Source organism: Sorex araneus, chromosome 2 (genome assembly GCF_027595985.1).
Source record: "Sorex araneus isolate mSorAra2 chromosome 2, mSorAra2.pri, whole genome shotgun sequence".
NCBI classification, from domain to species: domain Eukaryota; kingdom Metazoa; phylum Chordata; class Mammalia; order Eulipotyphla; family Soricidae; genus Sorex; species Sorex araneus.
Window position 1 is genome coordinate 299,422,132 of NC_073303.1, and position 24,204 is coordinate 299,446,335.

A 24,204-nucleotide genomic window follows, 5' to 3' on the forward strand; every position below is an offset into this window, starting at 1 on the left:
CTTTGGCTAGTCTTAGGTCATGTTGTTTCTGCAATGAATAAATATGTCTTTGCCCTGGGATTCTTCAGCAAGACATTGTTTTAGGGGAACATTTATTACACATCCTGTTTCAATAAATGACCTCTAAACTGTAAGTGACATTGTTTGTTTTTAAAGTTGCTTAATTCCTTTCTCTACTCCTACATCCACACCCATAACTCTTAATAATTATGCCCCTCCATAAGGATATGGTAAAATGATGCCCCCCATAAGGACATGTTAAAATACTATAGGATGTGAATATTTGGAAATTAGATCATTGCAGATATAATTAGATAATTATTTATAATAAAGATATAATTAACAGATAACATTAGAGTAGGTGAATCTTTAAACCCTTTTGACTAGTATCCATATAAGAAGGAAAGTTGTGTGAAGAGAGACACACAGGAGAGAACCATGTGTTCGTAGAGAAAGATACAGAGTGATGCAGCCACCAGGTAAGTATTGTGTGATAAATAGGTAATTACCTTTGAAACGTGACAGAGGAGAGGGCTTTATGCAAAGTCCCATTGTTGACACCTTGATTTTGGTCTTTTAGCCTCCAGAACTGTGAGAGAATAAAGCTTTGCTGTTTTAAACTACCTACTTTGTGATCTTATTGCAGTGTTTTTAGGAAACTAGCACTATCATCAATCACATACTATACTGATTAGCCAAAGAGTCAATAATACAAGGTGTTTTTTTTTTTTAAAGTTGAGGATCATTTAGTTTTTGTTTTTCAGACAAGGAAGAAATTATTAGAAATTCTTTGCACTTGGCATGGGATATTATAGAATTTGGTTTAAATTCTAATTTAGCTGATAAGAGGAAAGTGTTTTATATAAGGTCACAGGTATTAATTAGAAGAAATAGAACCAGAACTCAGAGTTCTGGTTGCATAGTTCTATGCCTTTTCCTTACACAGATTTGGACAATTTAAATTACTTTCAAGTTCTTTCAGCTATACAATCTTTGTCTTTGCTTCTTTCTTTTTATCTTTGCAATGAAATTTTAATAACATGCAATGCAGTGTGCTTAGTCAATGGAATATGGCACAGAGCTCAGAGGACAAGGACTATTCTTATGCCCCCAAATAAATCCCTTTGTTATATCCATGCTGATTTTGTGAAGGTGGATTTTGGCTGTACTTGAGCATCTTTGTAATCCTTCTATGTCTCTAGAGGTCAGTGTGACTTAAAGAAACTTGATTTCCAACTGTATTCAGTTAACGTTTAATTCAAAGGGATTTTTATCAACAGTGACAGTAAAACAGAGGCTCAAGGAAATAGATATAAACTTATAATTATAAATTACATAAAAATTAGCATTCAATAATGTTTTTTTGGGTTCATGGAATTTATCACAGCCTGTGAACCTTAATAGTTTGGAAACAATTGTACTCATTCTTATAACTTTAAAAAGTAAGCTTTCTTTCTTTTTTTTGCTTAAAAATATAACTATACTATATTTTTCTTTCTTTCTTTCTTTCTTTCTTTCTTTCTTTCTTTCTTTCTTTCTTTCTTTCTTTCTTTCTTTCTTTCTTTCTTTCTTTCTTTCTCTCTCTCTCTCTTTCTTTCTTTCTTTCTTTTTCTCTCTCTCTTTCTCTCTTTCTCTCTCTCTTTCTCTCTTTCTCTCTTTCTTTCTCTCTTTCTTTCTTTCTTCTTTCTTTCTTTCTTTCTTTCTTTCTTTCTTTCTTTCTTTCTTTCTTTCTTTCTTTCTTTCTTTCTTTCTTTCTTTCTTTCTTTCTTTCTTTCTTTCTTTCTTTCTTTCTTTCTTTCTTTCTTTCTTTCTTTCTTTCTTTCTTTCTTTCTTTCTTTCTTTCTTTCTTTCTTTCTTTCTTTCTTTCTTTCTTTCTTTAAAATGCTATGTAGAACCAGACAAGATTCCCAAAAACCATAGATGAGGGTTCCTTTTTCACCACAACCTGCCAACACTGGTATTGTGGTATCCATGTTCTATTTTTAAAAGGTTCCCATGGCTAAAATATGAAAAGCGACTGCGTAGGAGGTTAGGGTCAGTAAATGCTAAGTAAAGGGGGACTGACAAGAAGACGCAAAGGTGACTGCAAAGTGAAAGCAGTCCCTACAAATCTGGCTTGGGGCAACAGAAAGAAATGTTAACGTTGTGGACCAAGAATTCCCTAATCAGAGCAGTCTGGAGCCATTTAAAGGACAGGAAAACAACTTCACATGCCTTTGTAGCTCCTTGGGGCATTATTGCCAAGCTTCTTGTCTGTTAACACTTTGAACTTCTAGAGTATTTTAGGCACTATTGTAATAGCAAGGGATATTAATAAATAATTATCAGAGATTCGACCTTAAAGTCTACTTGATGTGGAGAGAAATATTTAAAAAAATTCCATAGTGTATATGCTGCTTGAAAGTAACAAAAGAGTTCAGAGGAAGAGGAAGTTATGGAGAGTTGGCTTTCTCAGGAAAGGAGTTACAAGTAATGCACAGAACTGATAGCTATTAGCAAACCCCTTTCCTCTTGTTTCTGAGCCCAGAGCTTCTCTTGCAATTATATGGTTTGACCATTTTAATGAGTTCCAACAGTGGAATATTATCAGCCATAATGTGTGTCATTTTCAGGCTCAGTCGGTAAACTCTTTTATATGACTCTCTCTGGCCACACCCATGGTTCTCAGGGATTATTACTGGCTCTGTCCTGGGAAGGGGAAGGAGTGCCTCTGACAGTGCTAGGGAGAGCATCTGGGTGACAGGGACCAATCCAGTGTTGGCCATGTGCAAAGCAAATGCCCTGCCCATTCTACTTTCTCTCTGGCCCCAATGCACTCTCTTTCTGCAACTGCAACACTGAATATCAAGTATTAAATATGACAGACTCATCAAATGGAAGAAAGCTGGTGTCCTGGGTGCCCAAATGATCACTTAGAGAAAAACCACTTGGCAATCAGGAACACTCAATGTGGAATTTATCAGAACGGAAATAAACCTCAGACATCATCAAGATTTTGGTGACTTGTTTGCCATAAGAGCATTTTATGTTACCTAACCAATATATAAAGTGAGACTAGAGTGTTAAAAGAGCGAGGGAATAGCTGTCAGATATTTCTGGGAGATGCTGAAGATATTAGAGGTAGGTAGTACAAAATGAGAAATATTGTGGAAGAGTGTACAACGTATTTGGTCAAAATGGAATATTTAAAAAATGGTGAGCAAATAGGTAGCCATTTCAGCTAAGGAGTTTTCATATGACTCTATGAGTTTGCATATTACTGAGATAACTGCTGCAAAGACAAAGGAAAATAATGCATTTTATGTTAATGACAGTTTGTTGCTTTGGTAGATGAAGAATATTCCAGGGATATTCATCTGTTGGTAATATTTGTAATGGATTAGTGGTTGGTGAAGTTGGAATGGAGTCAGGCAGATCTTTTGAAAGGTAAGCACCTGAACTGATGATTAATAATGAAGGGGTTCAAATAAAAGTCTGAATGAATGAAGCATTATTAAGTTTGGATGTGGATTATTAGCAGTGAGAGCACTAAGAAAGTAGAGAGGAAACAACTTCCATGTCTGAACAGTAGCTCAGTAATACTACTCAATAGTGAGTAATGCTTGCAATTACAAGCTGGTGGGACAAAAGTATATTGTTGTTTTTAACAAAGCAAGATAGACAGTACAGAATATGTTGGCAAAGATTATCATAAAGTATTTAATATAAAAACATCAGCATATGACAGACTCACAAATCTGTTTTATCTTTTGGGGCACATAGAAAGACTATATTTTTCAGTCTTTCTTGCAACAAGGTTAAAAGAAGTGACTGAGTTCTAACAAAAACAATTCAGTGTAAGTGGTATGTACTGCTTTGGGTCCAGCTAGAAAATCCTGTGCTTAATTTTTCAGCCCTTCTCTTTCTCTGGCAATCTTAGAGGTCAACTGATAGGCTATATCATTGAAGAATGATAAATCCTTGAATCATTTAGATAACAGTGTTTTAGAATTAATCATCTAACCTCATTGAACTGTGACTCAAGACAGAAATCAATATTTTTGAAAATATTATGAGATTAGGTAACATGGTTATGTAGTAACAATGTTTATGGTTTTGAAAAGTGAATAGATATTATTTGAAACACTGGTATTTCAGGGGACTATCTATGTAGCAGCATAGTTAAAAATTTTAAGTATACACATACATGTTTATATAGATAAACACACACATATAACAGTCTCCTAATATGTTCAGAGGATAGGCTGGCCATAAAATCATGCTATTCCCTGGTGGAATATTGCCATGATAAGCAGTGTTTCAACAGGTGTTTATAATCCAGAAATTCACACCAAAAATTGTACATGTTTCCCTTCCTGTTTATTCTCATTCTTCCAGTCTTTGGATCTAAGTTATTAAATTCGGGCCTGAGGGTCAGTTTTTCAAAGAGAAGAGTTGACATTATGTTTTGATTGTGTCTTTCATTACATTCCTTTTTGACAAAACCTCTTTCTAAAAATGTGAGAGACTCCAAATAAGGCAAACTTATTTCACAATATCTCACCTGAGCTAGTTTCCGGGGTGTTGACAGATACAGTTTAGAGCTCCTTTCATTTTTTCTTTATCTGACAGCCAATGACTTAATGATGCCAAAACATGCCCACACAAACTGGAGTTCTGAGCAGAGATTGAAAACTTTCCTCACTTTGGGAATTTCAGCTCTGCAACAAGAAGTTCAAATCCTGAAGTTTTATATTGAAAAGGGTTTATATGTCTTCTCTCATAAAATCCACCTTCACATTTGAATGTTGGAGTCTGATGTGAACACTTGTCAAAGAACAAATTAGCTTCCGTTGTGATTTTAAATCCTCACCATTATTTTCATTGAACTGAATCTGAATAATGACCAGCTACTAATCCTGTTCTGGAAACAGTAGGCAGACCTCAGTTTTGGAAAACAGATTGTTGCATCAATTAGTGTCACTTTGTGTTTTTATTAAAATAAATTCCTAGGTGGGTTGGAATGTGATAGCTAATATGCAGCTCCAACATTTTTTCTCAGAATAAAAGCAGTTTTACTTTTGTAGTACTGTAACACTGTCGTCCCGTTGTTCATCAATTTGCTCGAGCGGGCACCAGTAATGTCTCCATTGTGAGATTTGTTGTTACTATTTTTGGCATATTGAATACTCCAATATAACATGTGAATATAAAACATTGATGCAGTATAGAAAAGCATAAGAAAGAAGAGTACTCCCAAATCTCTATGAATTGGATGTTTCAGTATATTTTTCATGTTTTCTTTCTCCCCAAATAAAACCACATGTATACACATATAGGTAAGAAGTTTTACCTATATGTAATTATGCTAAATATATATAGACTCCCTAGCAGTCAGTATATGTAGATATGTCTATGTATATATATATACTTCCAAGCAGTGCTCAGGACATCACTCCTGGTGACACTTGGCCAACTGGACCAGAAAGGTGAATATGAGGACCAGTGAGTGTGTGTCACTGAAACTTTGCAGTGCTGCGCACTACCAGGGTCACTTGGGTGACATCTCACAATATTTGGGGATACAACCTGTGATGTTTGGGGAGTCATAAGATGCCTGGGGACCATATGTGATACTGGGATTTGAACCAAGGTTGGTAACATGCAGGCAAGGATTCTAAACATTCCTGCCCTGTCTCATCTTAGAAGTGACACATTGAATTACAGTATTCATTTGTAATTTGTTCTCTGTAATTCGTAATCAGTTCACAGTCCATTGACCAAAAGAGTCTCTAGGCCAACTGCCAACTGCAGAGAGCTGGAAGATACAGAATGACACAGACTATCTGATGGCACTGCTGTCTGCCCTCATCAGACCTGGTATCATTCATTTAAAGTTTTGCTTTTCATTTGTTTGTGAGCTTGAAGTATGTAAATATTTCAGTGCCTCAATGTCCTAAATTGCCAATGGAGGCAGGGGACTGTGGGTGGGGGGACCAGACAGCCTCTTTTGTGTAGTGTTGAATGATATAAGTGGTATCAATCACCTTGCAAGATTTCAAGCAAATATAAGACCATTCCTAATGATAAGGAGGGAATTAATAAAATTATAATATTCATGTTAGAAGATAAGCTATATTTCCTTTGTTGTGTATGTAATCCAGAACCCTCCCACAATTCTTGCATGTGGTCTATCCAATTAGCTATAGTGCTGTTTTCAAGCATAATGATGCTGACTTTTGATTTAAAACTATTTAAGTTCATTTCTTACAAAGTCACTGCCACAGTAGAGACAGAAAAAAGGCAGGGAAACGCATACCATATGTTTTCAATCTCTCAGAGTCTGTAACTCTCAAGTAGTCAGAATACCAGAGTGAGGCAATCGCTTCCTGTCCGTGCATAGGCACGGTTTGTAAGAAGACATTTGTCCCATCATTTTCACTTTGAAGTTTGTCATTTGTGTGGAACTTCCTTATTGTCATTCCTGAGGGTTCTGTTTTCTATTTCCAGAAAAAGTAGAGTAAGTTTTAGACTGTATACTTCTCAGAATAAACATAAGTTGAGTCTTCCACTCAAACTAGCATGAATAATTTATGCTTAGAAATTCATTAGTTACTGGGCACTGGTTTTATTTATTTATTTATTTTATTTGGGTCTTGGGCCACATCCTTAGAGAGGAGCACAGAACAGTGTTTTGCATCATGACTTGCACTGTTATTCCCCCCTGCTGGCAAAATGAATACAAATCTGTTATTTTTACTACCTTAGTCAAGGACATGGGACTTTTTTTGAGAAGGGAGTTGGTAAGTAAATTGAGAGATTTACTTGGTCATGCTGTCTAATGCTTCATCTGTCTTGTCCCAAAATATGATGATACTTTTTTTTCCTTTCCAACCAACTTCTCACTCTTCTTTTTCCTTTTATTCCTTTCCTTACTGGAAAGACTTGGTTCTGAAACAGCCACAATATGAACATTTTACTTATCATGTATTATGTCATGGACCATAATGCAGCACCTGTGTAAGCACATGTTGTAATTAAACTGAAATGATAGCACAGTGGGTAGGGCGTTTGCCTTGCACACGGCCTATCCGGGTTTGATTCCTCCATCCCTCTCACAGAGCCCAGCAAGCTACCGAGACTATCCCTCCCTCACAGCAGAGCCTGGCAAGCTCCCGTGGCATATTTGATATGCCAAGAACAGTAACCACAAGTCTTACAATGGAGACATTACTGGTGTCCACTCAAGCAGATCGATGAACAACAGGAAGACAGTGCTACATTGCTGCATGTTTGAACTGGTACAAAGAGCCTTGGGCGGAGAGCTCCAAGAAGAGAGTTCACTTCCAGTCAAATTGACACAGGAGAGCGCCATGGTGGAGGAAACATTTGAGTTGGGTTTGAAAATTTTCCTCCTTGACTTTTAACTCCCTGGAGAAAAGAGTATTAGTCACTGAGGCATGAGAGGGAAGAGGATTAGTGCTGAGGAGATTTTGGTGTGTTCCGACCTGAAATGAAAAACAACTTATGTGCAAATGACAAGTAAGCTGGCATTAGTTAGGAGTCAGTCATCTGTTTCGTAGCTGAAAGAATTCAATCCTGGTTCCTTTCTTTCTGAGGGCAGGCTCTGGGGTGGTGCGCCCCTCCTCAAGGTTTGGGCTTTCAAATTCTGAGTCCAGGAATGAAACAACCTTGGAGAGGGAGCGGAAGACCTAGAAACAGGGTTGAGAGCTATGTTTATTTGTATATCCCTTTGAACAAAAGAAATTTCCTGAGCTCAGCTGTGGGAACAGCAGGTAAGAAGGCATTTTCTGCTTCTGGAACCGGAGTTCTGATCTTGGATTTCCAAGTTCTGCTTCTGACCTTTGCCCTTTTCCCTTCCTTCAGGGACTTGTGAAGTCTTCCTTCTCTTGGTTGCTGAACCATCTTCCTTCTCAAATCTTGACCCTGCTCATCGCCCCCATTCTGTGGCCTTTGTGATGAGAAGCAATGGCCTTGGGGAACCCCTTGGGCCAGGCTGAGCCCTGAACTTCAAGCTTTATCCAGGGAGGTTCTGTCCACTGGGGGTGGTGATGTCAAGAATCACGCCAAGGCCTGGATCTGTCACTTGAGGATCACAAGATCATCGTCGTAAGACTTTTGGTCTCTTTGTGACTCAGGTTCTCATGTGTCACATGGGAATGATAATTTTGCCCTGTCCCCCAATCCTGCCAAAATTGTGAGAATTCTAAGAGAAAACTAATGCCCGAGGACAGGAGGACTGGCTCATGGTAGGAAGCTTGACACAAATAAATGTGTGTGTGTGGGGGGAGTGGATATAGACAGGATAGGGAAGGCCCCCTCCCAAGGCAATGGCAAAAGCAGACACTGCAGAAAACAGGAAAACACAGGAACTAAGGCCTGATAAGACCCTCCCCTATCTATAGCAACAGACCCAGAGAAGCTCCTGCAGAAACAAAAGGCCAGAAAAGGAATTTCAAAGAAGACCATCACCACTCCCACCCCCCTGGTAACCTCCTTAGCAAGGGTCTTTTACCTAGGTAGAAGCCCTGCATGGGGGCAGGTTGGAGAAACCCCTATGAAGGCCACCTTGACTAAAGGGCATGCATATGCTGCCAGAGCCCATGTGCTCCTTGTGCCCACATGGCCCAGCACATGTGGCGCCGGAGCTCATATGCTGGCTTCATCTCCACGCTTGAGATGTTTACTTTTCTATCTAATGCTGGGTTGTGTGTAGGGACTCTCTCAGCCTTGGAAAAGCTCACACTCTCTCTTGCGTGCGTTACTCTACTCTCTCCCACTTTCTCTTCCGCCTTCCCTTCAAAACCTCTAAATAAAATCTGTTTTACTTCCCTGTTCATCTACTCCTGAAATTCTTTTCTTCGAGGCGAGACAAGAACCCAGTAATCCTGGGTCCCGGGTGGCAGAGGTGGATTGGGAGAAAGTGACTGTCTCTCCCCTCCTCACATAAGCCACCTGTGGGGCCCACTGACATCATCCAAAAGGAAAAAGGAAGAGAGAGAGAGAGACAGACAGACAGACAGAAAGACAGAGACAGAGACAAAGACAGAGAGAGATAGGGAGAGACAGAGAGAGACAAAGAGAGACAGAGAGAAACAGAGAGAGACAGAGAGGCAGAGAGAGACAGAGAGATAGAGAGAGACAGAGAGAGAAGGAAGAAAAGTGTGGGTCATAGAGGCAGGTTGAGGTGGGAGGGAAACCTGTGACATGGGAGTGGGAAATGTACACCAGTAAAAGTACAGTGCTGGAACATTGTACAACTGAAACCTAATCATGAACAACTTCCTGGCTGTGTTTTTCACAATGATCATGGTGATTTCATCATCATCATCATTATCAGCATCATCCCTTTGATCATTGATTTTCTCGAGCGGTCTCAGTAACATCTCCATTCGTCTTAGCCCTGAGATTTTAGAAGCCTCTCTTTACTCGTCCTTCCTAACAATGCCGCATTAGAGGCTCTTTCAGGGTCAGGGGAATGAGACCCATCATTGTTACTGTTTTTGGCATATGAATACACCATGGGTTGTTTGCCAGGCTCTCCCATGCGGGCAGGAAACTCTTGTAGCTTGCCAGGTTCTCTGAGAGGGAGAACTAGGTGTGGCTGTGTGCTTCCGGGAGCTTGGTTTTATAGTCTCTGGATGTTGACCATTGATGGGATTACATATAGTGATTTAATAAAAAGAAAAAAGTACATAGAACAATGCCTGGGCTATAGTCAGTACTCAATGATTTCTATATATAATTATTGATCATTTGGAATCAGAGTCCCCAGAGCACCTAAAGAAGAAATCAATTATTTGAGCCTAGGAGAGCCTGGTGAAGTTCTCTGGGCACAGTTAATAGGAATGATGGTGTTTGGTCAGAGTTTGTGTCAATGAATTATTTGGAATCTCCAAGGAAAGCAACAGAAGGCAGACTAAGGGAAAGGAGCATGGACAAGATGTAAAACAGAAAGTTTATGCCTCACTGGATGAAGGGTGGGGTAGAGTTATACCGCTGTTAGCCAGGTGAAAGCACTGAGACGGGAAAAGTGGGAAGAACCGAAGTGCCAAACTCTTAGGTTGTTACTTTACACCCAAGAAGTAAAAAGCTAACGAAGGTCTTCAGGTAAGGAAATGGACATGGGAAGGTTTTTAAGATCACACTGGTGGTGTGATTAATTAATTAAAATGATTTTTAAGATTGACATTAGTAGATTCCAGAGTTGCCAAGAAGTTTTGCTGGAGAGACTATAGAGAGAGAAATCATGTGAGAGCTTCAGATAATGGATCAAAACCAATTGCATCCCCCCTCTCTCTCCCTCTCTAGATTTTTTTGATGTTGTGTGTTTTAATTTTTTCTCTGTTGTTTTAATTATCATGTGTTGTCCCAAGAGCAGAGCATAAAAATAAGCAGACCTTGGGGTCAGAGAGATAGTATATTTAGTAAGCCATTTGCTGTGGCTGTTGGCAAGTGGCAATTCCCCAGCATGCCATATGGTCTTTGGAACTGAGCTAGGAGTAAGCCTTGAGCACAGTTGGGTTGGCCTCCAAATAAAAACATAACCACCACCACCACGCAAAAGCAGGTCTTCTAATACTAATAGTTCACAGCACAAATTGAATTCACTACTTTTCTCCAACCACACACTGCATTAGTCAATTTGAAGTCTTTGGCTCGCTAATGCAGACTAGAATGGGTCAAAGTACATTTGACACGGTTACTGTAGCTTTAACTTTGCATGAGCTGTAATGGTCCCCAAATTGAGCTCTTTCCAGGCTTCCTTTGTCACCCCATTAGCAATAGCCCCGTGTGAGTGACCTGGGGTTAAGTAAGGATTATATTTAAGAACCATTTTGCTGTTTTTTTTCTGCTTGCATTGGTTGGACTTAGATGGAGATTTCATAAAATATTTAATTTTATTTGGTTAGCCTTCGGGCAAAGTCTCAAAGTATTCCAAATGGTCTTTTATTTTCACAGCTCACCTGAAACTCTTGTTACTCTCAAATGAGAGGACTCTGCCTTCCTTCACACAATGTTATTTCAAGAAATTTTACCATCATATGCCCTATACCAAGTGTCCTGAATTATGTTATCTAGAAACCGAATCCATAAAGAACTTTGTACAAGCCAGGCACGGGTCTGGAGAGGTTGCTCAATTGGAATGCTAAGGCATATTTCCTACCCAGACCTGCCCTTTATAAAGGCCTTTATAAAGGCCTGTTCTCCCCTCCTTGTTTTGTACATTGTGAAAAAAAAGTAGCAAAGCTCCCCATGGTTTTAGAAATTCCTTTTCTCAGAGAAGCCAGGGCACGAATCAACAAAGATAGAAGAAAACCCTGGCAGAGATATTCTTTTCCTGAAATACTTTTCTATTTAGCCGACAAAAAGACTTTTGCTCATGCCTTGCAATTCAGCGTTCTTTTTCATTAATACTAAATAAAAGGTTTTTAGAGTCGTCTAGTTCGCCCCTCTTAGAAACATTCCTCTTCATTAAACGACCCTCAGAAATATTCAACCCTAGCTGAATGGTAACCACGTTTCTCTTCCCTCTCTTTTTTTGCTTGGATTTTCAGAGTAGGAGAAAGTAATTGGTGTTGCCCCTTAAAAGTGGTTCTCCTAGACGAGAGGCAATTACTTAACCCAGTAAAACCATTGCAAAAAATAAAATCATCCATCTCTGTTCTTTCAGGGAATAGCTTGTAGCAGGGACCTCCAGCTGCTGCTGCAAAGCCTCCCTTTGTTACAGCATCTTTTGTGGATCTCTCTGGGTGCGTCAGAAAGATCTAAGGAATAATGATCATGTACACCGCCCTCTCCCAACCAGAAGGGCTTCCACTTCAATTTTCCCCTTTTTCTTTTCACTCTCATTACCATCTTGTTATAGAAAAGAACTCACAGCATAGATACAGCCAGACAGTGGAGGGGTTGGAAGGAATTCATCACATGGAAGAGGATCTAACATATTGGATGTTCAGCTCTGATAGTACCAGGATATTTAGGGGAAAAAATGTTTGGAGGTAGGCACTTTGGAGGTGGTGGACATTAGCTTTAACATTATATCACCTAAACAATAACTTAAAATTTACTTTTCTGGAGATAGCGCAGTAGGTCGGGCGTTTGCCTTGGACTCGGCTGACCCGGGTTCTATTCCTTCGCCCCTCTCAGAGAGCCCCGCAAGCTACCGAGAGTATCTAGCCCACAGGGCAGAGCCTGGCAATCTACCTGTGGTGTATTTGATATGCCAAAAACAGTAACAAGAAGTCTCACAATGGAGACGTTACTGGGCCCACTCGAGCAAATCGATGAGCAACGGGATGAAAGTTACAGTGACAGTGACAGCTTTTGCTTTTTTGGGTCATACCTAGTGATGCACAGGGGTACTCCTGGCTTTGTACTCAGGAACTACTCCTGGCAGTTCTCAGGGGACCATATAGGATGCTGGGAATCGAACCGGGGTCAACCGCATGCAAGGCAAACGCCCTACCCACTGTGCCTTTGCTCCAGCCTCAATAATTTAAAATTTAAAGTAATGTCAGGGGGTAAACATTTTTTCTTTAAGTCTGTGGAATGCCACTGGGTGCCGAGCCTGGAGTGTGGTAAGATTCAGGGTTAATTAAATTGGGAAATTTTGCACTAATGCATCTAAATAGATTTCTTTATAAGTTAACAAGTGTTGTATGTGTCTAAGAGAAACATATCCTATATGCTTATTTGACAATGGAACACAAAGTGGTGTGTTCAGGTTTAACCTGAAGCTTCAGTGTTCCTGGACCAATGGATATTCTGTTTCACTTTAATTTATTATTTCAGAAACCCCGAAGTGAGGCCTGAAAATTTGTGTTTTAATAGAAACTCCAAGAGACTTTGTTGTTGACTAAAGTTTGAGAGCCATTATGTTAGAGATTACTTTTTTTGTTATTTAATTAAGTCCCTCAGCACACATTTTTGAATAGCAAACTCTATCTAGTGGTTACTTCATTATCTATAGAGGAACAGCCTCTTGCAACTAATTAAACTAATTGAATTTAAACAGGCAAACTATTTTCTCAATTCACTACTCAAAACTTACTTTTAGTGATTTATTTATAATTGTCACTGCCATCACTCAAGACTCGCTACTGAATCTTCTAACTCCAGTATACTTTCCAGGAAAAAAATGTTCTACTTTGCTTGGTGTTATAGATTTGGAAAAACCTGGGGATGAGGGCAGTTGTTTAGAGTTATCGAATGATGGGTCTGATTAGAGTTCTGAAAATTTTGATACATCACATTGGCCAAATGGTTGATAGCACTTACCAAAGTTCCTGAAAGTCAGTTAGGTTAAACTTGACCTGGTAAAAATAAGTAGAAACTACTGCTCTTTTTTGAGTAAATGAAAATGAAGAAGTAAATTAAAAGTGGAAAGGTTGGGGGTTGGAGAGATAGAGCAAGAATTCTGTGCATGCCTGACTGACCTGTGTTTTATCCCTAACAATGTGTGATCCCTGGACTCTTACCGAGTACGGCCCTAGAAGCTCCTGATCATTACCAGAGTGCCTTGGCTAATCTCTCTTCCACAGCAAGGCTTGGGATCACTGCGTCCCCAGGTCCTTACACTGAACTCAGGCTGGTTATCTGAGAATTGCCAGGAGGGTCCCTTGGAGCTCCAAGCACCACTCGGAAGCCTTAAACTGCTGCCTTCCCAACCACTATAAAAAAGTGGAAATGTTAAGTTATAGTGGAGAAGAATGGAAGTCCAGCACCAGAGTTTTAGCATTGTGAAAGTATGTGGAGATATTTGAGTCTTAAAATTATATGGGGTTGACATTCTTCATAGAAATAGACAAAACATTCCTGAAACTCATATGGAACAATAAAGCCCCACGAATAGCTAAAGCTATCCTTAGGAAAAAGAAGATGGGAGACATCACTTTCCCCAACTTCAAACTGTACTACAAAGCAGTAGTAATTAAAACAACATGGTATTGGACTAGAAACAGACCCACAGACCAACAATTGAATATTCTGTCACAGACTCTCAAATATATGATCACTTAATCTTTGATAAAGGAGCAAGAAATGTGAGGTGGAACAAGGAAATCTCTTCAACAAGTGGTTCTGGAAAAACTGGACAGCTACCTGCAAAAAAAGTGAACTCTGACCTATCTAATGCCAGACACAAAAGTCAGATCAAAGTAGATTAAAGACCTCAATATCAGACCTGAATCCATAAGGTACATGGCGGAAAATGTAGGCAGAACCCTCCATGACATTGAAGCTGAAAGCATCTTTAAGGATAAAATACCACTGACTAAGCAAGTGGAAACAAACATAAACAAATGGGACTACATTAAACTAAGAAGCTTCTGCACCTCAAAAGAAACAGTGAACAAAATACAGAGAGAGCCCACAGAATGGGAAAGAATATTTACCCAATACCCATCTGATAAAGGGTTAATATCTAGGATATACAAGATACTAGTAGGATTGTACAAGAAAAAAGCCTCCAACCCCATCAAAAAGTGGGGAGAAAGATGAACAGAAGCTTACTCAAAAAAGAAATAAAAATAGCCAAAAGGCACATGAAAAAATGCTTTACATCGTTATTCATCAGGGAAATGGAAATCAAAGCAACAATGAGATACCATCTCACACCACAGAGACTGGCACACATCAAAAAGAGCAAGAACAAACAGTGCTGGCACGGATGTGGAGAGAAAGGGACTCTTTTTCATTGTTGGTGGGGATGCTGACTGGTTCAGCCTTTTTGGAAAACAATATGGGAATTCCTTATAAAATTTAGAAATTGAGCTTCCATATGACCCCGAAATACCACTTCTGGGAATATATCCCGAGGGTGCAAAAAAGCACAGTAGAGATGACATTTGAATCTGTTTGTTCATTGCAGTACTGTTCACAATAGCCAGAATCTGGAAACAACCCAAGTGCTTGAGAACAGATGACTGGTTAGAGAAACTTTGGTACATCTACACAATGGAATACTATTCAGATGTTAGTAAAGAGGAAGTCTTGAAATTTGCACTTTTATAAGTGCATGGTCATGGAGAGTAGTACCATGCTAAGTGAAATGAGTCAGAAAGAGAGGAACAGACATAGAATGACTATACTCATTTGTGGAATATAAAATAACATAATATGAGACTGGCACCCAAGGACAGTAGACACAAGGGCCAGGAATATTGCCCCATAGTTGGAAGCCTGCCTCACAAGCTGGGGGAGAAGGCAGCTGGAATAGAGAAGGGCTCATGAAGTCAATGATGGTTGGAGGGATCATTCAGGATGGGAGATGTGTGCTGAAAGTAGATAAAGAACCAAATGTGATAGACTCTCAGTATCTATATTGCAAACCATAATGCCCAAGAGGAGAGAGAGAGTATGGGGGAAATTGTCTGCCACAGAGGCAAGGGGAGGGTTGGGATGAGGGGGGAATACTGGGGATATTCATGGTGGAAAATGTGCACTCGTGGAGGGATGGGTATTCAATCATTGTATGACTGAAACTCAAACATGAAAGTTTTGTAACTGTATCTCATGGTGATTCAATAAAAAATTATGCGGGTTGGGAAAATTCAAAATAATGGTGGTAGGAAGGTGTAATTGTGGTGGGATTGGTGTTGGAATACGGAATGTAATAGATTATTGTGTTTGTAAAAATAAAGTATCACTGTCTGTAGCACAGTCGTCCCGTTGTCCATCAATTTGCATGAATGGGCACCAGTAACGTCTCCATTGTGAGACTTGTTGTTACTGTTTTTAGCATATCGAATATGCCACAGTTAACTTCCAAGCTCTGCCATGCAGGTAAGATACTCTCGGTAGCTTGCCGGGCTCTCTGAGAGGGATGGAAGAATTGAACCCATGTCAGCCGTGTGCAAGGCAAATGCCCTATCCACTGTGCTATGACTCCAGTTTAATTACAATATGTGCCTGTACAGGAGCTGCATTATGGTCCCATGACATAATACATGAATAATACATAATACATCTTCATATTGTAGCTGCTTCAAAACCAAGTCTTTCCAGTAAGGAAATGGTCAATAAATGGAATCACATACCACATAATCTTTGAGTCCAGTTTTTATTCACTTCATATAATGCATTCATCACCATTCTTTTTTATAGTTGAGTGGTTTCATTGTATGGATGTTTCACAGTTGTTTATCCATTCACTCAAGAACTTTCAGGTAGTTTTCATTTTGTAGTGACTATAAAAAATGCTATTGCTCCAGTCCAACATGGAACGCTTCACGAATTTGCGTGTCATCCTTGCACAGGGGCCATGCTAATCTTCTCTGTAGCCTTCCAATTTTAGTATATGTGCTGCTGAAGCACGTAAATAAAGTAAAAATTAGAAAAAAATATATGGATAAAGGAAAAACTGGAAGAGAAAAATCATAGACAAAATATAATAAAAGCAGTAGTTTGATGTTTGGGCTCATGGATAGCATTCAAAAGATTACTTACTTCCTGTAAGGGTTATAGAACTATAGGGTTTTCACATGCAGACTAGGCAATCACTTTGTATTTCCAAGGGTTCTTTATTAATGGGGATGGGGTGGGGAGCATGGGAGTAGCGGGGCGGGGGAGGTCAGACCAGCAAGACAGAGCAAGTGACAAGGATCCTTTCAAATGAGACAGCTGGGGTTGGGGAAACTAGTTCAGAAGACTTGCTCTTCAGGGTTTGTGTTCACTGTACTGAGTAAAGAAATTAAACAGCTGATCTAGATTCTAGTGCCCTAATCACTCTCTTTTTTTTCTGGTGGAATTCTCTATATTTTTCCATATCTATATTCTATATGTTAGTCCCTCAAGGTTGGGTTGCATTCTCAGGGAAGTCTAAGTGTTCTGTGCTTCAGAGTCATTTTCTTAGGATTTAAGAGGAGGACAAGTTGAATTCCATGTCTTGGAAAACTTGTTTAAAGATGGATAGATTTGGGGCCGGAGCGATAGCACAGCGGGTGGGGCGTTTGCCTTGCACGCGGCCGACCCGGGTTCGATCCCCGGCATCCCATATGATCCCCCAAGCACCACCAGGAGTAGTTCCTGAGTGCAAAGCCAGGAGTAACTCCTGAGCATCGCTGGGTGTGACCCAAAAAGAAAAAAAAAAAGATGGATAGATTTGCAGCTGTTTTCTTAAAAAAAAAAAAACAATTATTCATTTATTTAATTCTATGGCATGGACCTATAAATATTGGGTGCTACAGAATTTAATTTTTATCAGAGTTATTATAACATGAAGACTTTTTCAGGTTATGTAAGAAATTCTATGGCATAGCTTTTGTGGCAGAGTTGGGAAATGAACTTATATTTTCCAGAGATGCCATCTTTGGACTTGACAGTATCTCCTGTATTTACCAGTTAGGTGTAGAGTATTTTTCTGATCTTTTATTTAAATTCTAACTTGAGGTTGTAAAAAGGGTTTTGGAAACTGCCTCTTTACATGAAACAATGTATCTCAAAAGCAGGTTTTCAAATACTGTTTCCTTCAGTGTTTGCATGCTATAGTTAGCAATGTTAATGCCAAGTAATGTTGAGTGAAAGGATATTATACAAGAACTTGCTATTTTTGTGGTAAGATTTTGTTATTAGATGCCAAATAAATGTGTTAAGTCATTTAGATATATTATGTGGAAAAGCATTTTGGTTTAGACCGCACTCAAGTTTTGGAAGGTGGCCTTGCCTAAGGCTACCGGGATTACTTTAGCTTTTCTCTTTTAGTTTCATTTCTTGAGTAGGGAAAACCATTGGAAAGCAGGGACGCTAGAGATGTGGATCAAGTCCTCTGACTTTGTTGTTGATTTTGAGTATTCACTTCTTCCAATGCTAAGTCAGCAATAACAAGCTCATCATCCTTCTCTGCTTCAGATATCTTCGGATAAATCACCCAATCCACCATCTGTCGAGGTGACTTCTGGCGAATAAGGTTGAAGCAGGGGCACAGTGGAGGATTAAGAATTGAACACATTGCATGACTGTAACCTAAACATGAAAGCTTGTAACTATCTCATGGTGATTCAATAAAATTTTAAAAAAATTGAACACTGGGGCTGGAGCGATAGCACAGCAGGTAGGGCATTTGCCTTGTAAACAGCCGACCCCGGTTGATTCCCAGCACCCCATATGGTCTCCCGAGCACCGCCAGGAGTAATTCCTGTGTGCTGAGCCAGGAGTAACCCCTGTGCAATGCAGGGTGTGACCCAAAAAGCAAATATCTATCTATCTACCTATCTATCTATCTATCTATCTATCTATCTATCTATCTATCTATCTATAATTGAACACTGGTGAAGGGATTGGTAATGGAACATTGTACACCTGAAACTCAAACACAAATGTCTTTGTAACTTTGAAATCCACAGTGATTCAATAAAAATAAATACATAAAATTAAAAAATAAAGGAACAAGACAAAATAAGAGAAAAAACATGGGGACAGGGGGCTAACAGTCTTGTGGACTAAGAACTAGAACTGATCTTCAGCTTCTGTATTCTTTGATTCTGTGCTCAAGAAACATAGAAGGAGAACCACATTCTTTTTATTTTCCCAAATTTTATTTTATTTAAGCATTATGAATTATTTAATTTAATTTAATTTAAACATCAACGTTATTCATAATTGGGTTCTTGACCAATGTCCCATCATTGATCCCACCAACTTTCCTGAAAGTGTTCCCAGGTACCCGCTGTAACCCCCAGCGCCCCAGCCCCAATCCTGACAGGCACCTTTTAAGTTTGGTTCTTAAGCTTTGGGTCTCATTATCTCAGCGTTGTTGACTCTGTGTTTAGATATTTAGCTCTGTCATTCCTTAGCATCACTGATATGCCTCAATCCCCTTGGCCCCTGTTGGCCCTTGTTGCTTCTCATCTATTCTTCTCCCCTCCCCCTTTCCCTTCACTCTATTTCTTTCCTTCTTTTTCCTAGACTCTGGAGCCAAGGGTGATCTAAGCATTCCACCTTTAAGCTAGTGCATTCCCTCATCCAGTTACTCTAAACAGCACATCATATAAGGGATGTCCATGTTTATCTTTCTTCTGGCTTATTTCATTTAACATGATATGTTCCAGTTCCATACATGTTGCAGCAAATGGCATGATTTCATCATTCCTTATAGAAAATAGCATTCTTAGATCATGTGCCTAATTATCAAAATCTGACCTTGCTAAGCTTTGGCACATCTGATGGCGTCAGTATATCAGAATAAAAATCGGTATTATAGGCTTATCTCAGAGGACTGTTTCTTCAGGGAAAACAAGCAGAAATAGAGCAGTCGCAGGATCTGTGGCTCAGTGGCTTTCCTTATTGGCAACTGCATTCGGGCCACCAGATTCCTATTTTATGTCCATTCTGTCTTTTTTCTCATGCTATCTTAACACACTTTGTTCCCAATACCCATCCATCCATACATCAGTTTTTGTATTTTTCATTTTATTATAAGCAGGTAGCGCATTTGCCTTGCATGTGGCCGACCCGGGTTCGATTCTTCCGCCCCTCTTGGAGAGCCTGGCAAGCTACAGAGAGTATCCGCCCCCATGGCAGAGCCTGGCAATTTACCTGTGGCGTATTCGATATGCCAAAAACAGTAACAACAAGTCTCACAATGGAGATGTTACTGGTGCCTGCTCAAGCAAATCGATGAGCAACAGGATGATAGTGATACAGTGAAAATTTAAAAATTAAAGCCCCATGATTGATAAAACTATTCATAGTAGGGGTTTTAAACATTCTATGTTCCAGCACCAATCCCTCCACTAGTGTTTTCTTCCCTCCACTAGGGTTCCCGGAATCTTCTTCCCCATCCACAGCATGCCACCTTGACAGATACTTTTTCAAATTTAGTTAAGTTTGGATCTCTTGTTTTCAGTTGTTGACCCTGTGCTTTGCATAGTTAGCTATACAGTTCCTTGACACCACCAATATACTTGGATCCCCTTGACCCCTGCTCTCTGTTGCTTTCTACCTATCTATTCTCCCCTCTTCCTCTGACAAATTCTTTCCTTCTTTGCTCTTGTCCTTCCTGTACTCTTCAGCAAAGGGTGACGTAGACATTCCTCCTTTCAAACATTGCATTCTTTTGTCCAGTTATTCTATATGACTTGTATCACCTGTCATCCTGTTGTTCATTCAATTTGTTTGTCAAGACCCTGAATGAATGGTTTGAGGCTCTTCGAATTTCTGGAGCGAGCAGACACCATTGGGCTACACTAGCATGCAACAGGGATGAATGGAGCTGTTACTGGCATCCACTTGAACAGTTATTCTATATACCACATATAAGTAAGATCATTCTATGTTTGTCCTTCTTCCGGCTTACTTAATTTAGCATGATATCTTCCAGTTCATTCATGTTGAAGCAAATTGCAGCAAATTGCATGATTTCACCTTTCTTTATGGCTACATAATATTCTATTGTAAATGCTACATCTTCATAATCTGCTTCTCTATTGTTGGATACCTAGATTGATTACACATCTTGGCTAATATAATAAGTGCTGCAATGAATAGTGGCATGCATATGTCTTTTAGAATGAATGTTTTTATGTCCTGAAGGTAGATACCCAGAAGTGGAATTGCAGGGTCATATATAGTCAGCCATTTTAACCCATCTATTTAATATGCCATAATTTTACCTAATAATTCAACATGTTTATTATTTCCTCTACATATCAAGTGCATTAAGTGAATGAGTGAATATCTTTTGTTCAATTATTATTTACTTGTTAATGATATTGAGGGTATTCTTAATATGATTAACTTAAGGATTTGTCCTGTTGTGAGAATGAATAATGCATAGTCAGAAGTGTGGTCCTAGGAGGGTCAGAAAGACAGTACAGTAGGTAAGGAACTTACCTTGTACATATTCACCAGAATTTGATCCCTGGCAATGCATATAGTCCTTCAAGCACTGCCAGGAATAATACCTGAACACAGTTGGGTGTATCCACAAAACAAAAATATCCAGTGTGGGCAAAGAATTGGGGAAAATAGGAATGAAGTGGAAAACGTTGAGTAGTGAAAGTCCCATGTTTCATTGAGAGATGCAGGATTATGGCATAAAAGAATACTTCATTAGTTTCTAATTGCTTTTATATAATTAATATAGTAATTGGCATATTTAATTCAACTTCAGGCATTAGTTGACATCAACAGCAATTGCTTTACAGATTTTCTTCTTTGTATTATACGAAGAAGACAATGTAGTATCTTTGTAACATAATATTTTCTTGTATAATTAGGGCATGTTGCATTTTGGGAGGTAGTGGTGGTTTAGACCATATTTGGCAGTGCTTAGGGTTCATTTCTGGCTCTGTGCTCAGGAATAATTCCTGAATGGTTATCAGGAGACCATATGAAGTTTCAAGATTCCATGTAGGGTTAGCCATGTGCAAGAAAAGTGACTTAACCCCAGTACTATCTCTTTGTCCTCATGTCAAAGATTTTTAAGGATATTAATAATGTTAAGCAATTAAAAATGCCTTTAGTCGTGTATGCAATAGTAATAAGAGATAATTTAATTAAAGAATAAGAGATATCACTAAGAGAATTATTTTCCACAGTGTAAAATCTTAGGGTAGAAATTTTTACTAGATCACATTATTTGGTCTAGAAAAATGGAAGCATAAATTGAAATGTATGCATTTCCATATGCATGTGTTATATTTTAGTATATATATTATAAATGACCTACAAAGCTTTCTTCTCTATCAATAAATCAATTTATTTATCTTTCTACTTCTTTCTTTAGACAAGGATCACAAAATTTTAGCGTTTGTGGATAAAGATACTTACACTTCTATTGTCAGAATAAATAGTTCTCTGAAACTTTAGAGGTCTATAAAGAAGTAGTATGATTGCCTTTAAATCACACTCTAAGTTATTGGTTTATCTTAAAGAGTGATTCCTGTAAAATAGAAGTATGTTTGAATATAGTACTAGTTTGATGGGCTGGAGCAATAGCACAGCGGTTGGGCTCTCGCCTTTCACGCAGCCGACCCGTGTTCAATTCCTCAGCCCCCCTGGAGAGCCCGGCAAGCTACTGAGAGTATCGAGCCCACACGGCAGATCCTAGCAAGCTACATATTGAATATGCCAAAAACAGTAACAATAAGTCTCTCAATGACAGACGTTACTGGTGCCCGCTCGAACAAATTGATGAGCAACGGGATGACAGTGACAGTGACTAGTTTGATGCTTTGTATAGACAGGGTTCTACTTGGTGATTATCTCTAGCAATATCCATCCATTGAGACAAGGCATCAGGGTTTTTACATGATGCAGTGTTCTATGTGGACACAGAGACTTCCTTATAAGAGGATAATGAAAGGATAAGGTTGGGCATTTAGTTTTTTATTTCCCTTGATTCATTCTTCTCAATAGTATAATGGGAAGGTCACACTAGTTCAGAAATAGCAGAATGTTACAAATGAGATTTTAGAGAAAGCAGTGTGTGACTATGAGAGAGAAAGAATATCTGTGTTTGTGTGTGTGTATGTTTTTGTATGTGTCCGTGTGTGTGTGTGTGTGTGTGTGAGAGAGAGAGAGAGAGAGAGAGAGAGAGAGAGAGAGAGAGAGAGAGAGAGAGAGAGAGAGAGAGAGAGAGAGAGAGAACATGTGTGGGCATGGGGGCCCTCATGCATTAAACATTTTAGAAAGTATAGGCACAGCTGGAGTCAGAATAGTGAGTCACGTGATCTCCAAACCATCACATAATCCTTCTCTGTTCATCTACTTTGTAATTATGGCTTGTCAAATTGCCTTCTGGTATTTGTTTTAAAAATAAACACCAAGTCACAGTGATTTAACCCTTTCATTGCTTTCCAACTGTTCTGTTTGCACCATTGACTCGATGTCACCCTGAGCTGTTGAAATTTGCCTATGTGGCATTCTGTTCTATAACCTTTCATTTCACATAGGTCAACACTTGGCTTTTAAATGGTAGTAAATTTCAGGCACTACTGATTCAGGCCAGGCAGTGAGAGGTGAAAGGCTTTATCTCTCTGGAATCCTTTTGAAATAGCCAGTCACTCAGAAAGCAATTTGAATCTATTACACAAAGCAGAAAGATTAGTGCTGTTACTGAGATAACATAAAAGGAATACATCTGCCTTATGATGGCAGTAGCTTTTTCATGGCCTTGTTCTTAGAAGGGAGGTTATTCTGAGTTGTTGACTATATTCTATGGTCTTTTGGAAGTTTTAATCATGAACAAGCAAATGTGTTAGTTAAGTTATTGTTATTATATCAAACAACAAAATCAATTTTTAGTTGGGAAACATCAATCCAGGACATTTTTTGCCATTTAGAAGCCTCAGCTGAAATTTTGTTAAGAGTTATCATTATCACAGATCTGTGATTTGGCACCTACCTAGCCTTTTATGATTTGCATCATCAATTTAACTCCAGAAAAAAACCCAATGAATTATAGAGAATGTAGTTCCTACCATCTTTTCCTATATGCAGATCATTTGGAATCAAGATACAGAGTGTCTCAGACATAAAGGACTTTCTGGTTATGGGGCAATAAAAATGATATTTTGAATTTGTCTAAGAAGAATGGAGCTTTTGCTTTGTCTAAAAACTCCTGAATATCTATTTATTGGTACAGTTTTTATTTTTTACTAAAGCACTGTGATTTGCAAAGTTATAGATGAGATTTAGACATTCATTGTTCCAGCAACAATCCCATCACCATAGTTAACTTCCTTCCACCAATATTCCTAGGTTCCCTCCTATAATACCTCGATACCCCACCGTTAGCCTGCTCTTTTGACAGGCATCTTCTAAAGTTTTGCTCTTAAAGTCTGGGACTCATGATTTCAATTTCATTTACTTTGGTTTGGATATTTAGCTCTATCATTCCTTAACACCACCAATGTACTCTGAATCCATTAGACTTCTGATCCCCTTGTTTCTCATTTGTCTCTTCTCCTCCTTCTCTCCAACATACCATGTGATACCTCTTTTTTTTTTTTAATTTGACCCAGCAATGCACAGGGGTTACTCCTGGCTCTGCACTCAGGAATTACTCCTGGTGGTGCTGGGGGACCACATTGGATGCTAGGAATTAAACCGGGATTGGCTGCGTGCAAGGCAAACATCCTACCCACATGTGCTACCTCTTAAGACTAATGGATGGGGCCAAGAAGACAGGACATTGGTTAGGTGCTTACCTTGCACTTGGATAACCCAGGTTCAATCTCCAGTGTCCCATATAGTCTTCAG

The 24,204-nt window shown here is 39.1% G+C and overlaps 1 non-coding gene across 1 annotated transcript; it reads right to left on the minus strand.

Annotated features, from left to right (window-relative positions):
- Positions 1-16,214: 16,214 nt before the first annotated feature.
- LOC129402809 (U6 spliceosomal RNA) lies at positions 16,215-16,317 on the minus strand. The gene has a single exon (XR_008628851.1). It is a non-coding gene; the product is annotated as a U6 spliceosomal RNA (small nuclear RNA).
- Between the last annotated feature and the right edge of the window lie 7,887 nt (positions 16,318-24,204).